Source organism: Accipiter gentilis, chromosome 28 (genome assembly GCF_929443795.1).
Source record: "Accipiter gentilis chromosome 28, bAccGen1.1, whole genome shotgun sequence".
NCBI classification, from domain to species: Eukaryota; Metazoa; Chordata; class Aves; order Accipitriformes; family Accipitridae; genus Astur; species Astur gentilis.
This window is the reverse complement of record NC_064907.1, coordinates 20,301,406-20,324,876: the sequence shown is the minus strand read 5'-3', so window position 1 is coordinate 20,324,876 and position 23,471 is coordinate 20,301,406. Positions and strand designations below refer to the sequence as shown.

At 54.5% G+C, this 23,471-nt stretch overlaps 1 long non-coding RNA gene across 1 annotated transcript; it reads right to left on the bottom strand.

Annotated features, from left to right (window-relative positions):
* Nucleotides 1–10,827: 10,827 nt before the first annotated feature.
* On the bottom strand, nucleotides 10,828–22,190 carry LOC126051698 (uncharacterized). Its single transcript, XR_007509855.1, has 3 exons — nucleotides 22,059–22,190; nucleotides 17,814–17,880; nucleotides 10,828–10,970 (listed from the first exon to the last, which is right to left on the bottom strand). It is a non-coding gene; the product is annotated as an uncharacterized LOC126051698 (long non-coding RNA).
* Between the last annotated feature and the right edge of the window lie 1,281 nt (nucleotides 22,191–23,471).

Sequence of the window (23,471 nt, the reverse complement as noted above, 5' to 3'; positions counted from 1 at the left end):
GGGGGGAGAGCCGGGAGGGCCGGAGGGAAGGCGGCCGGACGGCGGAGCGGCAGGGCCGGCGGGGCCGGGGCGCCCAGCAGCGCGGCGGGGCGAGGGGCCGGGCTCCGCGCCGGCGGAAATGGGCGCGGACTCGCCGCCAGCCACTGCGGCCCCGGGGCGGGGCCAGGCCCGGCCCGCCGCCCCCCCCCCCCCCCCCCCGGCCCGGCCGCCCCCTCAGACCCCGGCCGCCCCCACCGGCACCGCCAGCGGGCGTCCCCCGCCGGCAGCGAGCCCACCCCCCCGGCCCGGCACCCTATACCCCCCGGCCTGGGCACTGCACCCCCCCCGGTACCCCCCGGGGTGGGCACTGCGCCCCCCCAAAGTGGGCACTGACCCCCTCCCCCAGCACCCCACAGGGTGGTCGCGGCTCCCTCCCACCCAGCACCTCCCCAGGTTGGGCACTGCCCCCCCAGTCCCCCCAGCTGGTCACTGCCCCCCCCCAGCACCCCCCTAGGTTGGGCACTGTACCCCCCCAAAGCGGGCACTGACCCCCCAGCACCCCACAGGGTGGTCGCGGCTCCCCCCCAACCAGTACCCCCCCTAGCTGGTCACTGCCTCCCCAGTACCCCCCCCAAGGTGGTGACTGACCCCCCCCCCCCCCCAGCTGCTGCCCCACGGGGGGAACCGGCCCCGGGCCCCAGGTGGTTCTTGCTGGGGCTGAAATTGGGGCTGGGGGTGGCCCCGTGAGCGGGTTTTGCTGGCAGGTGGGGTGACACCCACGGGGCGAGTCATGGCACCCCCCCTCCAGCCCATCCAAACCCCCTCCCCAACAAAACCCACCACTGCCAGCCCTCCGCTTTCCCACCCGGGCTGCGGGCCCTGTGCAGGACACGGGGGGGCCGGGAGGAAGGCAGGAGCAGCCCCCCCCCCCCCCCCCAAATCTCTCTGTGCATCGCTGGGCTCGGGCTCCCCAATTGCCTCACGGACCGCCAGCACATTCCTTCATCTGCCGCCTACGCCCCCGCGGCTCCCACTTCGCTCATCCCAACCTTGGGCATCCCTAAATCTGTCGGGCCGAGCCCCCACGGGGACAGAGGGCAGCGCGTCCCGGCGGGGCGGTGGGCACCGAAAAAAGACCAAAAAAGCGGCCGGTGGCGAGCGCATCTCCCGCCGCCCTCGGAGGATCGTTCGCCTGGGATGGCCGCGGTGAAGCCTTGGAAGGCTCCCGAGATGGCGCTTGGCCTCGCAGGCGAGGAGCGTGGTCGGGGACAGGCAGAGGACCCCGTCGAGCCCCCCCACCCCGGTGCAGGGAGCACCCGCAGCCCCACAGGAGCTGCTCCCAGCCCTGCGGTTTGAGCGGAGCCGAGCCTTCCCGGCGTTCCCAGGTGATACCATCTCACCTCCGCACTTGAAAGCGGCTCTTTGAAGGGGCTGGGAGCCGGCTCTTCCCAACACTGTCGATCCCCAAAATAAATCCCCAGCACTGACTTTTACCCCGAGAGCCCAAGCGTTTCAGCTCAACGACCATCCCAAAATCCCACCGGAGCCCCAGTCCCTAGGGGATGTTTGACCGAAGGCGGCTCCGGAGGCTGCGCACCCTCGGCTCCCGGAGCGCCCCGCGGTGCTCCCACCCTTCGGAGCTTGACCCCCCACCCCCACCCCTCGTGGACCACGAGGCAGATACAGCCCCTGGAAAAGAACCAACCCCACCGGGGCGGCTGCGGCGACGGGCACGGCTTCCTACCGTCCCCGCCGAGGGTCACCCAACCCTCTGCCGGCACCCAGCGATTGACTTTCCAGCCAAACAAAGGAAAAAACAACCTGGGAGACGACCCCGGTGCGGGCAAGGTTGTGTTGTTCCCTCCATTCTTGCCTCCTCCCCCCCCCCACCCCACCCCATGGCTGATAACTGGGGTATTTATTTGTAAATAGAGGCTTCCTCCTTTGCAATAGTCCTCCCACTCCCGGCGTGAATCACTCGGTGGAAGCGGTTGTGCCGCCGCCGCGAGAACTGGAATGGAACTGGAATGGTGGCAGGGCCGGCGGAGCTGGCAGGGAGGAGCGCGCTGCAGGCAGGGCAGGCGGGAGCCAGGCAGAGCAGTAAGCCCAAAGGAATTTGGGGATGCTCTCCAGTACCTAGAAAGCCGGCTGGGAAGTCACGGGAGAGTTGACCTGAAAAGGGCGGCTCTTTCCTCCCGGCGTGAGGATGCGCTGCAGGAGAGCAATGGCGTAACGGGGCGAAACCCCCTGGCTTTGGGGTCCTGTGACACAGGGGGTAATTGGATGGAGATGGTTCTCGATAAAAGGAAAAACTTCAGCTTTTGGATTTTCTTTTTTTCCCTTTTTTATTTGTAACCAGTCGCCCTGGAAGAGCAGGAGCAAGCCCACGAGGGAATATATTGTATTTGATCGAAGAAAACCCGGTAAGAAGCTTGCAGAGAGCTGGCCGAGGTCGCTGCCCGGTGCTCCTCGCTCTCTGCCCGCCGGCTTTAGGCCGGCTCCCTCCCGGCAGCCCCGGCACCCACCGGCCGTGGCTTTGGAAGCACCGGCCAAGAGCATCGCTGGGCCCGTCGCCGCTCCAGCTGCCCTTCCAGTGCCGGCTCGAGGGTTTCATGCTTTTCCTGCTGTTCTAAAACCACAAAAACAATTATTTAATTGTTTCGCCCTGATGCTGGCAAGGTGCACAATGCCGGGAGCCTCTGCGGGGTTGGTTGGTTGTTTTTTCTCTTTTCGAATCGCTCTTTGTCAGTGGCTTATTCTGGGTTTGGAGATTAAAGGGGTTATTCCCCCCCCCCCCCAAGTTAAGTGAAACCGGGGGACAGATCCCGCCTCGCTCAACGCCGCAGCAGAGCCCGGCAGGCACTGAACTGAATCCTGCTCTGGCAAATTGATTAATTTAGGGCAAAACCCCGAAAAAGGCGTATAAACCCCCTCGCCTTTCACCAACCGGGGAGGCGGCGTTTGGTATTTATTTATTTTTGAAGCTTGCCTTTGCATTTCATCACCCCATCTCCCTGCCTGCGGGCAGTTATCGGGGCTGGAGGGCCGGTGGGAAAAACCAACCCAAAGCACGGCAGAGCACAGATTTGGCGGCCGTTTTCGGTGATTTCCCCGCTGCAAAACACCCTCCGTGCCCCAACGGTGGAAGGAGGAGACCCAAGTCCCCGCGATGGACGGGGAATATTGCCGGCGAAGGCCACCGTCCACAGCCATCGCTCCGCGAGGACATTCTATCCGCTCGTCCCTCCCCGCGACAGAGATCCCTTTAATCTCCGCTTAAAATATTCTGATGTGGCGGCGAAAAAAAGGGGGGAAAAAACCTCCCCCAACCCCTCCCAAACCCCCCATCTGTATCCTGCCCCGAAGCAGCGTGTAACAAGGGGGCTGTGTGCTGGTGTCCGGCATAAAAGCCTCCGGCCGCCTGTTTATTTTGGATTGTGAACGTGAAAATTAGGCAAAGGGAAAACATCGCCTTTCGCCCTCCCCGCCCCTTCCCCGATGGCTCACACAAACCCAAATTGTAGCCGCCGGGATGTTTTTGGCTTCTCCGTTGAACGCAGAAATCAATCAGGCTGCGGCAGCCGGGGTGTGTGTGTGTGTGTGTTCAGTCCCCCCCACTGTTTATTTTCTTAATGTATGGGCTCAGGATAAATTAAATATTACACCCAAGGTCAGGCACCGAGTGCTGCTGCCCCAGAGCTCGCACGTCCCGACCCCGGGATGCTCGGATCCCTGCAGCACCCCCGGGGCTCCCCCATCCCGAATTTGGACCCGGGACCGGGGCGGGGGGGGGTCCGACCCGTCCCGGGGCTGCTGCCGGAGGGGAAGCGCCTCTGACGTCTCCTCCGGCCCGTAATCCGCCCGCCTGCTAAAAATGGGGCCTTATTGGAGTTTTTTTTCCTGGCTTTATCTTGCAGCCACCGGTTCTGTTTTTCTGCCAGCTTAAAAGGCTCTTTCATAGCCGGGATTTTCCCCTGTGAATGTACATTTTATTCAAGGTTTTTTGGTTTTTGTTTTTCTTTTTCTTTTCCTAAATAACCTCTTGGGGTTTTGTTCCTTCCCAGACATTTTCTTTAGCTCCCCCATTTCTGTTTATGGCCCTTCTTTGCAGAAAGCCTCTATAAATAAAGGATTTTTGACCTACGGGCTCCCCAGTTCAAGCCTGGCCACTAAAAAGGGCTTTGTTGGCTGCAGCAATGCAGCTGGTTCCAGGCTGGCACCTCTCGGGCTAATGTCAATAGCAGACCGGTTAGCACGAGATTATTATTATTATTTTTTTTTTTTATATATATATATATCTCTATCTCGATCCAGCAGCGGCAGAGGGGGGGATAAGCATGGTCCGGCGTGGCTCAGCGGGAGCAGGAATTCTCCTTGGGAGCGCAGGAGAGGGCAGAGGGGCCGATGCCCCCGCGGCTGGAGCTGGTCCCGGCGCTGGCTCTCAGGTCCCTCCTCTGCCAGGTGTTTTGGCTGCCGTGGCTTTACCGGCTCTCCGTAACCCGCCGCGGTCGCGGGAAGCCACGTTCATTTACGCCGCCGAGGGTTGCCTGACACAAGGGGCATTCAGCCGCGGCGGCCAGCGACCCGGCGAGCACTCGAGCGGCTGCACGTCTGGCCGTGCCCTTAAAAAATCCCGAGGCCAAGCTTCGGTTTTCCTCCTCCTCCGGGTCCCTCCGAGGGTTTTGCAGCGGGACCCCGGGGCCAGCAGCAGCAGCAGCAGCAGGGTGGGACGCACGGAGCTGGGAAAGACGGGAGGGTTTTGGGGCGGCTTTTGGGGGAGGCAGCCCCCCTCCCCAAATGACACACCGGGAAGGGGTCGGGAGCCTCGGGATACCCTTGCAACACAGGTGGGACCCACCAGGCAGGATATCCAAGACATCCAGCCGAGGTATTCGGGCTTGGGAAGCCACCTTGTGCCCTTGCTTTCTCCTCGAGCCGCTGGAGCAAGGCAAAGGAACCTCGGTGTCCGGCTGGGAAAAAGCACCCGAGTCCAGCTGGGGAAAAGCACCCATGTCCGGCTGGGAAAAAAAAGCACCCGAGTGCGTCCGGAAAGCAGCCGGCGGCCGAACAGAGGCCCTCAGTCTCCGGGCCATTAATCCGGCCGTCACAAAAGGCGCAGCGGCAGGTCACAATGCATGGCACATGCCCGAGCTTGATGTATTTTGTCCTTGTTCTTGCTTGTTTATCTATCATTTGCATTGTGCCTGCCTGGCAGGCTCGCCGCCCCGCGCCCGTCCAACGCCGCCGGGAACGCTGACTCAGCGCCCGCAGCCCGGTGTCCCCACGCAGCGACCTCCCGGGCATCCACCGACAACCGGCCCCACCGCCGAGCCGGTTCCCCAGAGCCGGGAGGCTTGGGATAGCATCGGCACAACCGGAGCCCCCGCAACCGCTCGGCTGCACCGGAGCTCGCAAAAGAAAACCCGTTTCTTTTCCCCGGGAACGTGGGAAAGCAAACGCGTTCCCCCCCTTCCCGCTCCCAGCCCGGGGCTGAGACTCCCCAGTGCGATAGGTGACCCTACCTCCCACGGGAATGAGTCACCCACCACCTTCGGAAGCGGAGACGGAGGTGAAGGATCCCAGAAGCTGGGAGCTCCGGGGACGGAGCCCGGAGGAGACACGCGTGACTCAGCCCGGCAGGAATGGCAGGAATTTGTACCTGCCCAGGGAAATCGCACACAGGTATAACAGGTCCAGGCGTTCTCTGCTGCCATAACTCCTCCGGGAAGGAGAGAGAGACCCTGGAGGGATCGGATGTTCCCAAGCGTTGGGAGATCCTCCGAGATCTTGCAGCATCTCACACCTGCGTTTCCCAAGCAAGACAAACCCTGGGAGGGGAAGGCTTAGATTTGCACCTGAGCCCGACAAATAGTCACCGCACGGCCGCTGCCACGCCGCCTTTACACCCTGCATTTGACCGTAAAACACTGAAACGCTCTGAATTTGGCTCGTAACGGAGTGGGGAAGAGACTGCAGTGACCCTCCGACAGACGGGGAGGGCGAGAGCTGACGGCAGCCACCCTTGGCCGTGCTTTCGCCTTCTCCTTCCCCGTCTGCCGGCCAGGGGAAGCTTTGCTGTGTGCCCCCCCCCTCAGCCGGTGCCCCTGCCAGGGACCGCGACGGGGCTGTGCCACCCTCCCGGGGACACTCAAGCAGAAGGTGACACCGCAAGGCTGGGCTGGGGACACCACGAGGGTCCCCGTCCACGGATGAGGTGGGGAGCGGGGGGGGACACGGGATGAGGAGCCGCAGTGCCAGCCTGCTCCGTCCCCTTACGGAGGGACCGCCGAGGCCCATTTTAAGGAGCGAGCGTAACCCCCGCGGGGGACAGGAGCCCTGCGGCCAAGGGGACCTCGCGGGGAGACACGGACCCCGCACAGACCTGCCCGCGGCTCCGTGCCAAGGCGGCAGCGGGAAGCCAGATGAAAGGCAAACATTTCATCGGGAAGAGCCGGGGAGACCCGTACTTTGCTCACGCGGCCGCCGAGCTTGACAACACTGAGCCGATTTTTTGCTCGGTTTGCAAAACAAACTTTGCCGCTGGGCTCGCGCCAAGCCTGGAAAATTTCGAGCGCGAGGAGCGGCACGGGCAAAGTTGAGAGACACCGACGACGGCGGCCCGGGACGATGCACGCCGCCGCGACCCGGGCTCTGCCCTTCGTGCGTTACGACAGACCCGGGAGCTGAGGAAGCACCGCCGCAGCTGATGCAAGAAGGGGAATTCGGGCAGGGAGAAGGGAATTAGTTTTCTGGCCATGGTTTCTATTTTGGGGCTGTGTCGCAAGGGTTTCCTGGGCCGTGACGTTGCGCCTCGGCCGGGTGACGCCATCCGCGCCCGCCTGCCTCGTTTCACAAGAGCTGCCCCAGGAAAACGCCCTTTGCAACGCCTGCTCCGGCTTCCCCTCCGCACAGCCCCGGCGAGGGTTGAGATGAATCCTCGTCCTCGTTTTCCGGTCATAGAAAAGGTGCCGGGAGCCCTTCATCCCCTCGGGGGATGCACCGGAGTGTCTGGAGCTCTCCTGGGACACAGAGCCTCAGCCCCTCCGGCGTGCACCGCGCTTTGCGTGACCACGCCGCAAAAATCCCTTGCAGGCAGCCTCAAAAGCCCAGGCAGTATTACAAACCGGAAAAAAAAAAGAAAAAAAAAAAAGAAAAATTCTTTTCTTTCTCCCATCCCATCAAGAAACTCGATAACAAAGTTCGCCACATCCATCGGGGCTCTGATGGTCGCCCGGGGCTGACAGCCCTGCTCGGATGAAGGTGCAAACTCAACGGGCTCTTTTGGAAGCGCACGGTGGTTGCCCCTCGCCCGGCCGTCATTTACAACCTCTGAAAAGAACCGGGAGCACAAAATGCCGCCCCGAGCATCACAAAGGCGGCCTGACGTCAGGGTGCGGGGAGGCGAAAAGGCTCCAGGCCAAGAGAAGGGAAGCTGTGTTTGAAAAATGACAATTTCTGTCTAGGAAAGGCAGGGCTGTGAAAGGAGCCCTTCTTCGGGGCTCTCCAGGAGCCCGGGCGCAGAACAAGAAAAGCCTTTGAACAGCCGGGTAAACTCCTCGGCAGGCTGCCAGCCAGCGCCTGCAAGGAGCCCAGCGGAAAAATCTATCTGCAGGCTGGCTCGGGAAGCCGGGGAGACGTCCCAGCGTGGTTGGCGGTCCTGGGGTGATGGGGGGGGGTAAGCTTCTTCGCCGGGGAGGCTGGGTCCCGGCAAAACGCTCCGGCTTTTTTTGCAGGTGCGTGCCGGCTGCCCGCACCGGGAGCGGTCGCTGCCCACGACGGGAACGGCAGCGAGGTCAAGGCGGGTACGGCACGGCACGGCACGGCACGGCACGGCCTCTCGATCCCCGGCTGAAGGCAGGCGTGGCGTGTACCGGCCGGAGGTGAGCAGGCAGCTCTACAGCGAGAACTGGAGAAAAATAAAAGAAAGGAGGAAAAATCCCTACTTGACCATACGCTCCTTTGGCCGGTGATTTTTGAAGGTTTGCCCTGCACCCGACAGGCACCTGTTGCACCTCTAATGCACCCAGAAACAACCATCTCCTATTACAAATATAGTTCCTTCCGAGTAAGGCACCCAAGATGTGCGTAGATGAGACACGTTGAGATGATGCGCGTCACATCCCAGCTCAGTAAAGCCCAAACGCTCTGGGAACGGGGCTTCTGCCTCCCCGGCTCCCCCGGTACGTGGGCCTTTTGCACGATGCCAACGCGGAGAGGACACCGAAATGCCGGGACGGTGAGACAGGGGTGAGGAATAGCAAAGAGGATCCAACACCTTCCTTTGCGGGGCGATCTGGCCGAGTTGCACAAAGATCACCTTCCATCAAATCCAGCTTTCACTATTCTCCTCCTTCTCTCACGTTTGTTCCCCAAAACACCATTACAGACCGAATGCCAGAAATTAAAAGACAGAATCGGACCTGCCCGGCTGCCCGGCTACCTCCGGTCAGGGCTGCTCACCAGAAAGCAGAAATAAAAATCTCTCCCTCGGCCGTGGTGGGTGGCAGAAGGCAAAAGGCTGCTGCTTCCCAGCGCCTTATAATTCCTGTTTCACTGAAAAGGGAACCAAATGCTACCGAAGCGGGTTCTTGACACGGCTGAGGGTGACCGGCTCGCTCGGGCTGCTCGGAACTTGCTGGCCTCACCCCACAAAGCTCAGAGAAGTCCCTGGGGCAACAGCGCAGGACTGGGTGCAGTTTAGCGGGGAGGAAGAGGTTTTACAGGGTGTACGAGGTTTTATGGGGTGCATGAGGTTTTACGGGGTGCACGAGGGTTTTGCACGGGCAGCCATCCCGAGGGGCAGCTCGGCGGGCTTGCTGGGGTGCTAATGGCCAACACCTACCGCAGAAATGCCCGGCCAAGAGCTGCGCCAGCCCTTGCCTGTCCGTAGGGAGCAGGACACCCCAAACAAGGGCTTGCCCGGAGCTGGGCAGCCCCAGCTGAGAGGATGGTGCCATCTCCTGGCACCACCAGGCTTTTCCCAGCCCGCAGGCACACCTCGGAGCAGCGGGCACCGAGGATGCTCATCTCCGCAAAGGGCCAGGGCTCATCTCCTCCTGTACGGGCAGAGAAACCGAGGCACGGAGCAGCGGCACAGGTGGTCCACCAGCACCTGTAGCGCATCCCTGGCTGTGACCTGGGGACCCTCCTGCCACCTCGGCCTCAGAGCCCAACCGAGACCACCCGTCCCCTGCATTTCATCCCGCCCCGGCTGAACGTCAACTCCAAGCAAGCAGCAATCGGGCGGGTTTCGGCAGACGCGAGAGGAGAGGGGTCGCGCAGGGATCGGGCTCCGAAATCCAGAATTAAAGTTTTCTCGATCTCTGAAGCAGACAGCGAAGTGACACCAAGAACGAGACCGTCTCCTCCTATACGTTCCTATTCACATCCACATCAGGGAAGAAACCCTCATCTTCCTTAAGCACAACCTCACCAACGTATGTAACGGGGATTCACGGTTCAATAGCTGAACTGCACAAAAGCTATTGAAGGTCAAGCTTTTTAGTTCAGGCTGAAACAAAACAGGCAGCTTTTGGGTTTTCAGGGAAGGGAAAAACCCCACACGGAGCACACAGAGCTACGGGTCAGTCTGGAAAGACTACGCTGGAATTGAATGTCACGCTCGGGTTCTGTCCCCTGCTCAACTTCCCCAGTTTTGCTTCAGGGCTGTTTCCAAGTGAAAAATCTGCTTTCAAACAATCAAAGTGCTCCACTCCTAAATCTCTGCCTGCAACACTGGAGCATTTCCAAAATGCATATTTTTAATTGTCAGATTGGAATGTTTTGACATTTGCAAGTATTCCCCCCCCCCCCCCCCCCGCCTTTGGCCAAGATGATTTGTTGAATTAAATCCAGCTTCACTAAAAGTTTTGGTCCCTTTTTCGAGGAATGTACATTGTGTGGAAAGGGAATAATTACAGTACAGAGCCAAGCGATTCATCTCTGCCCTGATTTAAAACAGCATGAGAATCTGTCCCCTTAGCGCTCTCCTAATACCTATAAATTGCCAGGGATGTACGAGGGCTCAGAGGTAGGATAGACCCCTGGGGAGCACTTGTACGGAATTGTTTTTATGCATGAATAATGCAATACTTTTTTTTTTGCTTTGCTCCTCAAACTTGCTTTAAAGTTCAGAGGAGCTGGCTAGAATCCACAAGACTGTAGCATTTCCTATTTAGATCAGATTGAGAAAATTGCCTGTGTAGCATGGCTACTGTTGAGCCATTTCTTCTTCTGGACTAGTCACTGGAGAAGTGGTGGCCAGCGCGGCGAGGACCGACCCGTGGGGGGACCCGCCTCTGCCGTGTCAGCCACATTCCGTGGGACGACCAAGAATTCCCTCTCCTGCCACAACAAGATCTACGGGCATTCTTTAAATGCCACCTTAGTGGTCTGCTGCAAATGACTGATACGTTATCCTGTGCGATGGATCTGCAGAGACTACGTCGACTGTTGGGGGAGAATGGGTCAGATTGTCATAGTTCTTCAGCAGACGTGCATGGCAAAGAGGGGGAACTACCGAATTCACTTGCAGGTACATCATGGGTAGACACAGAAAATACCCCCCACCCCGACTTCGGCCAGCACAAACACTCCCTGGAATATTTCCATTATAGTTTCAAAAGGATTAGCTTTCACCTCTACACAAGCTTCCTGATAACCACCTCAGCTTTTCTTGTTTAATTGCTTTCTGCCATTCTTACAAATCATCCCCCAGACCCAGGGTACAATTCTCATCATCAAATAACCACTAATAAGCCCAAAAGATCCAGGCACGATAAACTTTGGATTCGTTTTTAATCAGTTCTAATACAGAGCGGCACATCTGCACCATGCTTATCCCGGTTTGGAAGGCGTTATCCAACGCTTTATTCACACGGGCAGCTGTCCTGCTTCTCAGTCAGTTAGCTCTCCTCTGCCATCAGTTCTCCTTCCTCGCGGAGAAGTTTCCATGTCCCTCTGACACTCACATGCTGGTGGCTTTGGCATTTCTAACGAAAAGATAAAGAACAAAGAAATTCAGTGAGCTCTGGAGGGGCGATAGGGCCAACAGCAGCTCAGACTAACACGCACCAAGCTCTCTGCAGGAGCTCGGACCCCCCCGAGCGCTCACCCTGCCTGCACCGGCCCTCTTACAAAATACGGCACGAGGTCCCCAAAAACCAACATTTACTCGGAAGGGCAGCTCAGCCGCAGGTGTCTCCGGCCACGGGACGGGCAAAGTCTGTTGCCAACAACTGTCTCGACCGCCCCAGCAGCACACAAACCCTCCCCTGCGGGGCTCAGCAGCAACGCAGGACAGTAAATCATCTTCTTCATCCCTAAGGGCACATCCCGATTTGGCACAGCAAACATTAATCGAGCCGTGGGTAAGGAACTCCATTACCGTGACGCAAAGCAGCAAGAGGGTAACGGCGGATGGCAGAGCCCGTCCTGTTCCACCGAGCAGCAGCAAAGTCAGGAGTAGTGCAGGAGAAGGAAGATTTGCTCCAGGACAGCCAGCCCTTGTCACCCCGGTGTAACCACAAAGGGGTCCAGCCTAACCCGAGCAGCACCCCTCCATAGCCCCTGAGGACCGGCTGATGCCCAGCACTTCACTTCGGACAGCTAGCTAGGAAACGTTTGTGCCGGAGCTAGGTATGGCGCTAATAATCACGGGGAGCAATTAGCCTGACAAATAAATCGGGTGATGAAACGAAGCGCCGACCTCAGCTGGATGCGTGCAGGTTGGCATGCTGAAGGAAATGGGGAAGGAGTTCACATTTCTATTAAAGTTGGTAAAGCGCTCCCTCCATTCCCCAATAGCTAAATGGGGAAATCTCACCACACTTTGCAGATCGATTTTAAGTGTCTATACACCCCACAGCGACGTTGTTTGGGAGAGTTTTGCCACTTATTTTGCATCTCGGAGACCGATGCTGGTGGCCAGGGAGGGTGGCCAGCCCCGGCGCAGAGCTGCACGAGTCAACTCCTGAATCAGGGAAGCACCAAGCCAACCGCGGGATACCTGCGCTTGCAGGAAGCAAAATGCTCACACAAGCCTTGTATATATTCGGAAGAACTGTTTTATAGTGCCCGGAGCAACCCAGTCCAGAGGTTTCATCCCTCAAAGAGGTTCAGAGCTTCTGTTCTATTTATATCTCAAGAATGAAATCATTTCGCCTTTATTAGATCTGCGTATGTGACCCAGGTTGTAAACAGGGTAGCAAACACCAGCACTATCACTGCTGGCAAACAATAACCTTCAGCCAAAGTAAAAGCAAAATCAACACAGCAGGAAAAACATTTGATTACCCTCCCTTCTTGCCACATCCAAATTAAATTCTTGCTATAACAACTAAAGAAAAGCTATAGCCATACTCAGAAACTTAAAAAAACCCCAGCTTATAGAGAAAAAAAACCCCACCAGTGCTACTTACAGAGCAACAGCCGCAACGCCAACCTGACACACCACAGGACACCTCTTGGCAGACACCAGGGTTGGCAGCAAAGAGGGGCAATAGGAAAAGCCCAGCTCCTTCATTTCCACTTTCTGAGACCACCCCCCCATGCACAAGCTGAGCATCTCCCAAACACGAGCACCAGCCCCTGGGTGCATTAATAAACCTGATCTGCCCCGAGCAGCCCCACCTGAGCTCTCGCTCCACCCTCCCACCCACAGCCCAGGAGCCGTATTTAGGGCTCAGGGCTCTTGCGCTCATCTGCAGGGTGCTGTGAGCACGTTTTTCCCTGTGTTTGTGGGAGACACCCTAGAGATCTCCTGTCCTGCTGCGCCCATGTGCTGGGGATGGTATACTGCTGGAAAAAGCTTCATCTGCAGCAGTGGGATCATCTCGGGGTTCTCATCCAGCTCCCCTGCGTGCTCAGCACCCCCGGGGAAGGCCAGCCCAGTCCAGAGACAAGGAGCTGGACCCAAGGGATGGTGCCCGGTCAATGCTCCTCCCTGCAGCTTGGTAGGATGAGTGGCATAAGAGGGCGCCCTTATTAAGCAAGATATGCCATTTAGGCCATGAATTATGGGAGGGGTAAATCCATAATATCATGATGTAGCCTATATAAAACCTCTGCTAGCTTCCCTGCTTTATTCTGCCGGTGTAGAAGAAGAGGTACGAGTCTGGTTCAGGTCCCAGGGGGCACAACAAGAACGAACTTGGGTGGCTTTGGTGTTTTGGGGCTCTGGTCATTAGACCTCCCTGCTGTATGAGGTAGGCTTTTAAAAGACTATAAGAAATCAATTAATCCTGTGCAGATGTTTTTAAAGGGGTTGTCAGGACAGAAGCTTCTCGAGAGCTGAAAGTCCTCCCAGTTCTCCGCTCTAGCAGCGGGATGCTGGAGCATTGCTTGCTGTTAGATGGGACGCGGGGGGCTGTTCCCTTTTCCTTGGAAACCCTTGGCAGTAACAGGGAATGCCATTAGATGTCAGTGTGCTCTCAGCCGCAGGACAGGCAGGCCCTGCTGGGGAGGATTTTGGGCAGATGGGTTTGCTTTGGGAGGCAGAGAGCAGAACCCAGCACCTGCCTTCGGTGCAGCTTTTAGGGGGTCTGGGACCCCGACCAGCCCAGTTGCACGGTGGGGAGACGGATCGCAAAGGCAGGCTCGGATCATTCAGAGCCTGGTCTTGGCAAGTGCTGCAGAGAGCTGCCCTGTTTAACGAGCAGAGCTTCCCGGGCACCTGGAAGGCAAAAAAAAGAAAAAGAAGGTGTTTGCAGGGAAGAAGGGCAGCTCTAGGGGGGTTACAACACAAAGAGCAAAAGGGGGGTGAACGTAGAGATGCAGTGAAACAAGACAGGAGTCGGAAGCGGCCAGCGTTAATACCAAAGTTCCACGACCGTGATGAGCGTTGCGACATCTAGACACCGAATTTCTAATGCTGCCATCTCGCAAAAATAAAAATTGGCTGCTCCTCAGCTGCCTGGTTTTGCAGCCAACTTAATGCTACGGGCCATAATCCTGCAGGATGCCGAGTGCTTTCTCAAGGACACTGTAAGCTTTAAGGCCAAGGCTGTTATAGGACCTAGGTCTGGGCAAACCTAAGCACTTGGAAAGGCCGTAGGCTTGTCTTAAAACAAAGCAGTGATCTTCAAGCTGTAAGCTCCTTCTCACCAAACACCAAGGTTAGAATGAAAGCGCCAGCCGGAATCTCCACTTATTAACCTGACTCCAGGAGCTGGTGCTTGAGAAGTAAAGCATAGTAACACCCCTAAGACCTAATCCTGAAAGTGAGCGTTAATTGACTTTTCTACAGACTTGATGAACGCCGCCCTGCTCCTGATGGTGCAGTTTTTACCACCTCGGGTTTTGGTTTTTTTTTTTTAGCCTAGAGAGTGATAATATTCCTGTATTGCCATAACAGAGAAGTCCTCACTGTGTGAGACTGGAAAGGCAAAGCCTTATTTTTGCCGTTATTAGGAATCCAGAGAAACAAACCATCACAGGAGTCACTTTGACTGCTGCAGGGTTGGAACGAAGTACAATGGCGCGTCTTGCTGCTCCTTGCCGCTTCCCCAGCGAAAAGCTCCGTGTACGCGGGGACTCCGGTGACAGTGGCGTGGAAGCTGGTAACGGAGGGAGTTGTCTTTACACGCAGAGCAGTTTTGAAACCTACTGTCTCCTGAAGGGATACATTTGTGCTGTTCCTTCCACCCACTGCTTAGTATTATCACATTTCACAGGAGTGTGAAGTAGCTGAACAAACAGAGCCAGGGAGCTTTGAAAAATGCTACAAGCACCACCTACACCTTGCTGCAAATGTCAACAGGAATCAAGAAGTTCATTTCCTATGCAAGCAAAGTCTTCAAAGGAAGCCCCCCTCCTGTTTTAAACCAAAGGGAAATGCTGCTGCTGACTGCATTAGGCTCTGGAAAGACACAGCTGGGATCAACAAAGGGATGCAAATTTTGCCGAGGCATCCAGCCCTCTTTCGTTAGGTGGCTTGAAGCTCCGGGTTTCTGACAACCCTCCCTTCTGAATGTCTGCATCTTAATTTACTTTCAGTTGAGATGGCTTCAGGTGAATGCCAGTCCTCTTCCGGGACCCAGCCTGGTACTGGGGACTCCCTGTGTGAGGTTTGGGTGGGGGGTGACAAACTCGAGGTTTTGGCTTCCGATGGAGGCAAGTGAAAGCTCGTTTTCAACGCCAGGGTTTGCATTTAGTGTTTGAGCTAGCTTAGGGATCGACTCCTGAAAAATCAGGAAAACGGAGCCTTTCAACCTTCCTGACTCCTTTTCTTGCATCCGTTTTCTGGGATGTGACGACGATGATGACCATGCAATACTTGCAAAGGCTCTCATCACCTAGTTGTCTTCCTGTTGCTTTTCAGAAGAGGAGTGATTTTTGAAAAACATCGTCCTATACCACCTTGACAAGGGTCTCGCTGCGATTCTCCGGTACGCCAGTGTTGCTCAGATAAAACCTAGGAGACACAACAGCACGTCACTTGTTTCAGCTCGGGCAATCGCAACAGCACTGGTAACGCGCTTTGCTAATCCGACCCCGCTTCCAGAAGCTGAGGGATGCTTCTGAGCCTGCGGCATCCCCTCGCCCCCCACGGGACGGGACTGCGGCCCTTCTGCTCCCGTCTGATGTGTCCTGTTCCCTTTGATGTGGCTGAGCGAGCCCTGATAGGGACTAGCAGCCTCTGGCAGTCGTGCTGGGAAAATGAAACTTCCCAGATCTTGAGAACACACAGCACAGAAAAATGTGTGAAAAATTGAAATGACAAGGTTATTCAGGTTGTTTCTTTAAAGGCAGCTTCAGCCTGGATAGGTGGCGAGGGAGAGTAGCTGAGGTTCTTCTTCTGCTGAGGGGGATTTCTACAAACACCTCTACTTAAATCCCAAAGCGCTTCGCAATTCATGGACCAAATCCTAAGTTTCGTGGGCATACCCCCGCAAGTTGCTTTTTACCTTGTGTTTTACTTCTGTCTAAGTCCTTGCAAAGACGTGGCCCTTGTAAAGCCGCCGCTGTCACCGTAACGGGGGAGGCGGTGGTTCTTGGATCTTTTCTGCTCATTCCACCAACACACAGGTCAGGTCCCGACACAAGCGCTGGCAGAGCCGGAGCATCCTGGGGTCCTGGCTCCGGCAGGCAAACGCAGCTCCTTCCTGGCCGAGCCTCTGAACTTTCCCAGGGACAAAACTTAGCACCGTGGCTTTTCGGATCCTTAGTGGCAAAAGCATGAAGTCAAAGAACATGCGACTCATTTCAAAGAAATCCTATTCCATTTGATTGGGAAAAAAGCAAAAATGGCAACGGGCCCATGCTGCCTGCACCGCGTGGGAGGACCTGGACCTCAGCATGGGGATGGGGAAGAGCTTAATCCTATAGCTATAAGGCACACTTGACCTGTTTCAATGTGGTTGGTATCAGTACATCTGTCTCTGGAGCTCCAGAGAATTAGTCGTTCGAAGTATTTTATATGCAGACGCCTTCTTTTGTTGAGGTGGAGATTTGTGGGAGAAATCCAATTGTAAAGAAGCTTTTCAGGATTTTATCAGAAAGAGCCTGGAAAGCAACTGTATTTCATTTAATTAACTTTTAATTTTTTGTAGCTGTTATTTGGCAAAAGGGGTTGATTTTTAATGAAAACCGGAGGAGTGTTTTTGACAGAAGTGAAACAGATGCAGAACAAGCTTCCCAACTTGGCTTCACGTGTATTTTTGTCACTGAGATGATACAGCATGATCCTAACACGAATAGGCAAGCGCTGTCGGGAAAGGGACTAGCAACTTGTACCCTTCTCCTAACCCGCTGCCTTTATGGGGCCTCCCAACCGTGATGTTCATCCTTGAGTTTGTAGGATGTGGGGAACTACAGCACGTGCTCTAAGAGACGAAGGCTGAAGGCGTGGAAAAAAGGGTCCGGGGAGCCGAACAGGGCAGGCAGGAGAAGGGGAGAGGGGATGCCCATTGGGAGGGGACTTAGAATGACCCCCCCCCTCCCCTCAGCGATGCTCCATGGGATGAAGTTATTAAATCATTTCCATACCAGATGTTGGTGCTGCAAAAACAATCTACCCTTTGCGCGGCCAACATGCTCTTTTGTACGCTAGCATGGCTTCTCTGGTGGGAATATATTCTGTGGATCAGGAGCCTGTCTAAACATTAAAACTGTTTAGGTAAATACCAGCTGGTACTCTGTCCTGTTAGCAAACAAAAGCCTCTATTTTAAATTAGTGTTGCAAGGAAGAACAATGTTTAAATAGTTACATTGTCTTCCCCTGGAAAATAAATAACTTCAATGCAAATGGTACGGTGAACTCCTGGGGAAAATGCTCTCGCTAAACTGCTGTAGCCACCAGGAGATCAGCATCGTCTCTTAGCCGCGCCGCGGGGACGAGGGATGGGAGAACAATTAGGATTACGGCACTGGCGAAAGGAGGCGCGGAAAAACATTTTGCCGAGGTTACCCAGCGGCAGAAGCAGGGATAGAAACGCAGTACGGGTCTGGCAGCTGCCGGCATCCCTGCCTGCTTGGGGCAGAGGCTTTGAGAGCCCAAAACCCAAAGCTCCGATGCGCTCCCATCCCCGGCCCCTGCTGCGGGGTGAGCTTCTGCCGGGGCTGGGGTCTGCACCCACCATCGCTGGGCTGGAAACCTCCGGCTGCGGGAGGTACAGGACACTGAGCCTGAGCCGTCCTTGCCCTTTTTCCCCATCGCTGTTGCAAACTCTGTTTTTTTTTTTTTTTTTTTAAAATGTATTTAATAAGCACTAGAGGGCTGCAGAGAACTGCTTTTGCAGCTGTGGATGCTGACATTAATGCCACTTGTTCTGGGGCCCTGAAAGGCAAGCAGACAAAAAAAGGATGCGGAGGGGTGACGGTTTGGTTTTCCTTACCTGGGAAGAGGAGATTGGGGCGTTGAGACGCAGGCAGTTGCGAAGCGGCGCGGGGAGTAGCTCACACCTGGGAGGGAAACAAGAGATGGGAGGTTCTGCTGCTAAATCACAAAATAGTTCAGGTTTGTCCCCAGTCCGAGCCCTCTGCTCAAAGCAGGATCACTCAGAGCAGCTTGCTCAGGGCCGTGTCCTGGTGGGTTTTGAGTTTTGCCGAGGACAGAGACACCGCAGCCTCTCTGGACAACCTGTCCCAGTGTTTGACAGCTCTCAAGTTTAAGGAGGGGGGGGGGGAAGCTTTTTCCTGTGGGTAAATGGAATCCCTGCATTTCAATCTGTGCCCCTTGCCCTTTCAGTGAACACCCCCGAGAAGAGTCCGGCTCTGTTGACAGCAGTGCTTTGATTGCAAGGCCACTATGCTAAAGAGTAACTCTCTCTATTTAATTTAAAGAGAAAACCTAGAAAAACTTGAGGTATCAAGTTAAAATAGGGAGACCGGTCTAGAAAGGGCCTCGTGGGACTGCGAGACTGACCCTCGCTATCCCAGACACTTGTCTGCTCTGATGGCTTTTGCTAATTTCCAGCCTTCTTTTTTTTTTTTTTTTTGTTGTTTTTTTTTTTTGTTTTTTTTTTTTTTGTTTTTTTTTTTTTTTTTTTTTTGTTTGTTTGGTTTTTTTTTGTTTTTGTTTTGTTTTGGTTTTTTTTGTTTTTTCCCTTCCAGGGCCAGTTTATACCCACTCAGTTGTGGTGGTGCCAGGTTCAACGGCTTTCCTCCCTCCGGGGTGCCCAGGGCCCCCCCATGCCTACAAAAAGCAGTTGTCCCATTTCTCAGCACCCGTTCTGCGGAGCTGCGCCCACCCGGCTCCCCCCTCTCAACGCAGCCGCTGGCGCAGTTCTCGCGTTATCCTCCGATCCATACGCAGGCCTTTTCCTTTTCGGACCTTCCCAGCTGCTGAGCATGTACACAGCAAAACCAGCTTGTATACAGAGCTATTACATTTTCATCCCTTTTTACCATATTCAAGTTTGTATGGCTGCTCCTCCGGGCTTACGGTTTCTCCCGAGTTTTGTTTTTATGATCAGAACACTTTATCTGAATCCTCATGACAGTTTCGGTGCCTAAAGTCATCAATAAAAGTATAAAGCCAAGCAGAGCTTGGCTTTGAAGGTCTCCCAAGAACCTCTTTTCAGTATCGCTTATCCCTCAACCCCCCCAACCAAGTGGTCCCTGGAAAATGCCGCCTGGGCGACTCGACCTCTTTCTCCTTCCCAAGGGATACTTACAGGACCAGGATCAAGCGCGCCGGGCAGATCACAAAGGCAGGGAAAGGAGCCTGTTTCATCCCGGCTGAACGTCCTAAAAAACCCAGGCTTGCCCTCCCGGGCAGGCAGGAGAAGCGCCTGGTTTCCTTCTGCTATCAAGCAAGTCAAACGTGGATCATAACTTCCTTTTTCTGTTGTTTTGCAACCACCCTGCTCCTGAATACTTGAAACTCTGGCCTTGAAAACAAGCCCTACATGTATATAAATATTTTTTCTTATTTAAAAATGTAATTAGACAGACACAGCGGGACAGAATTTACAGTATAATTATGCAAACATAAGTCACCGAGGCCAGCGTCTGCTCTTCAGTCAAGACAGGCAACACCTCAGCCTGCAATAACCCTATTAACAGAGCCTGATGAATAATACAAGTTTCCTATATTTGCTTTAGGGTGCAATTCACCCATCTGCAGAGGGTCAGCACAAGAGCTATGTTCTAGTGAAGTCTTATTTAATACCTATAAATAAGGCTTAAGTGATGCATGGCCTTGCACTGTTCCTTTACATGGGGGTGAAGTACAGCCTTACGAAATCTTTGTCTCAGCGTGTCCCTGCTCCTTGTAATCCTATTCAATACCAAGTGGATAATAATCTATGGCACTTATCTCTCTCTCTTCTGTCGCCGTATTTTCGGAAAGACAGTTCATACTTGGGAGTAGGCAACCAACTCTGTGCACTAAATACCCCCATAAATCTACACGTCATTCCGTGCTTAAATATTACGGCGTTATAATCAATATTTGATAAACATATTTTAGAGAGAAGCATCCCAATACCCATTTCCCTCCTTTGTTCCTGTATCAGAAAGCAAAAAAAAAAAAAAAAAAAAAAAAAAAAAAAAATTCAGAGACAGAAAATATAAGGACATTTTCTGGCTGTTGACTTTGATTTCCAGTTTTGATTTGTTTCTCCTCTTTCTCTTTAGTTCGTTTATCCACTGTGGGGATGGCAAAAGGAAAAAGTATGAAAAGAAGGGGAAAAAGCCCACTTAACAGGGAAAAAATTGCAATTGAGAGCAAAGAAAAAGGGGCAGACTGGTTTTTAACTCTTACAAAAAGAAATCAGAATACCTCTATAGAGACAAATGGCTACTTCCATCAGAAAACAACCTCCTGGCAAAATATTTACCAGTAATCAGACTTGTAACGAACTAACGCCTGCGATGGCGGCCGGAACAAGCTGGGGGGAGTTACAGATTTCGCATGGAATCGGCGGAGCCCGTTCTCCTCAAAGCAGCAAAATTTAAGACGGCCTGTCCTCCAGCCCCTTTCCTTTAACAGAGTCTTGTCTTTGCAAAAATCATTTTAAACATATTTTCTTGCCACCAGATGGCACGTACACACCAGGCGAGTGGCGAAGGAAAGCGGTGGGTCAGGGGAGGACAGCCTGGCCCTACATGGGGGCGAGACCCCCCCGGCACTGCCCTGGCCAAGGGGAGAGGTCGATGCTGGAATTAAGTTTCTGCTGCTGGAGCAGAAAGAGGCTTTAAGGAAGGCTTCTGGTCATCACAAGTGACCGCGCGTCTCCCCAGAATATTTTCCCTATGATTAAAGTGATAATAGAAGAGAGGTTTTCCATTTGGGTTGATAATTTGGCCATCGGGCACCAAAAGCACCGTGTTTTCCCTCTACCCCCGTGTGACAGCGTTATTACCTCCCGCGCAGACGTGGGAGCTCGGAGTGGCTGTGACCGGCCAAAATTCAGAGCAAACCTGAGCCGGACCCGTGAAAAATAACTCAGCCCGAAGCCTGGGCTGTTTTCTGGTTTAAATTCGCTTTTGCCTGATGCCGCGCGGAGTTTCTCAGGGAGGGAAGTCGCCGTGAATGAGACCTGGGCACGAGGTGGGGGGGGCGAGGAGGGTGTCAAGGCTCTGCCGCTGCCTTTCACCCCCCCCCACCCCGTTGCGAGTTGTGAAGGGACACGGCGCAGGGAGAAAGGGGGCTGGCGCGTCCCTGTCTCTATTCAGCGCCGAACGGCAAGAAAAGGTCAAGATATCCGGCAATTAGCATCCTATCACGGTCTCGCTTTTGCCTACTGGAAACGCTCCCTTTCAGCATCTTTCTTTTGTGCCTGTCGTGCTAAATGCAATCTCTAGCATTTCTGAGGTGTTTAATTACTTTTCTTAGTATCATTCCTGTTGGTTCCATTTTTTAATTTGGGTAAGAGAGCAGGAGAGTGCCTCACACCAAGAGCAAATCGCTGTTTGATTGGCAGCGCTTCTCAGAACAGCTTCTGATCCCCCCCCTCCCTGTGCTAAAAAAGCTAATGGTATCCTGAAACAATGCAAGGCTCCTTCAAAAATATCTTTTCTATTTCTCTACGGCAGGCCACACGCTGGTAGAGGGAGCCGTTCTGATGCTCATTGGTCTTGGTGTCGATGGCTGGACCCCAAGGTCGTTTTGCTGTTCCTCCCGCGCCGAGGAAGACTCAGCCCTGGCCATCCTTGAGGGATGTTTGTCGAAGAGTCCCCCGAAAGGGCCTCAGCATCTTTTCCCAGGAGGATTCTCCTAAAGCCATAATGCGACTCTCCTAACTGCAAATTAAGCCAAGACCCTCATCGCCTCAGTGGCCATGGAGCGCAGCAATACACAGGGATATTTCAAGCTGCGGTCTCGCTGCCTTTCTCCTTGCCGGCACAGCTCTGCCCGTTCCCTCTCGTGTGCTCCCCGGTCTGCCGAGGTCTTTCTAAACACGTGGTGACCCCGAGCCCTCATCAGCACCGAGCAGGATAGCGACCCCCCATGTCTTACATACACTGTGCTGCTCAATACCCTTCTGCGTTTGTTTTTCTGCTACTTTTTTTCGGTGGTGCACAAGCATCACGGTGTTGGCTTGTTCTGCGGGCTGTGCTGTCACCCTCGAATCCCTTTCTGTGCTACCCCTGCGCAGCCGGACATTTCCCCCGTTTAGTATTTCTGCACCCACCTGCCTTTATCCTCTCGACTTCAGCCCGTTTTCCCAGTGAACGGGATCTTTTTGAACCGTCGGGCTGTCCCCCAAAGGGCTGTACGCTTCCCCTTCTCCCATGCGACATCTGCCATGGGACGGGCTCTCCGGTCCCCCTGCTCAGGAGACACAAACACAAATAAATCAGTCTGGCTGCTCGGGGCAGCAGCCCGTTCCCAGCCCCTCCTCGGGACCCTGAGCCTTTTTTCCGTGTCACCCACTGGGAGAGGAGCTGCTGTGTGATGGGAGATGACCTGCCCCAGGTAGGACACCCACCGCCAAAAACTCCCCTTAAACACCATTTTCTTAAGTCGCATCTCCCCCCTCCCCGACCTGCAAGGCTGATTTTTATGTACTGTGGTAAATGTTATGCCTCGAAAAGACCCACACATGAATAAAAAATCAGGCTGTCACTCTGCCGTGCTCCTTTTAAAGAGAAATTGCTTAAAGCAGCAAGAAAGATGTCTAATCTTGGGACTCTGGGAGCCGGTGTTTGCGAACGCCTGTGCGAGTGGGGGAGGCGGGGGTCATTGCAGTTTATGCTCATGAATAATGAATCTGACATTGTAGCTATGCAAATGTAACCTAACAAGCTCCAAACGAAATAAAAATCTTGTTTGTTATGTCAATTATTCACCAGTCCCCTTCCCTAGCACTAGCTTGGATTTTGGGGATGGAACTGATTTATTTGAAGAGGTGGAAGTGGGCGATCGAATATCGGGTGCCCTTACGAATCCTGGAGCTTTGAGCCATTTGTGCAGCCTATAAATACGAGGCAGGATGCATGGCTTGAATACACACAGGGATCTGGTCCTAGTCAAGATTTCCTGGCCTTCCGTAGGAACGCCTGAGACATAATCAGCGCTAGGAAACTTTCCCTGTCATCAGGTTATTGTAGAGCAAACCATTTTGGGCTTGACCTTCTCTTAACCAGCTGGTGAAAGCCAGGGGTGAGACACAGGATCGTCGGATCTTGTGATAGTTGCTTAACCCCTCTCCACCCTTTGGCTTGCTCGTCTAGCCCAAAGCATCGCGCCGGCTTGCGGGGCTTTTCCGTGCAGCACCCCGATAGAGGGGGAAAGCGCTGTTGGCGCGATAACGGCCACGCAAAGGTATTTAGTGCCCGCTACGTATTATAACACGAGGCTGGAGGGCTTCCAACTGTTTTACAAACCCGTATTGACCAGGTGCAACTCAAAGGCGATGAAAAACGATGATGCTCAATTCAGGACTGGGGGTGACAGGGGTCCTTGCCCATCGCCAGCTCTTTCTCCTCGCCTTCGACAAACTCACAAATGCATTGCCCATAGGAATATCAAGCCAAAAGCCGCAGACATTATTTCTCTACTGAGGTAACCTTTATAGCTCTGATGAACAATATTTTACACAGCT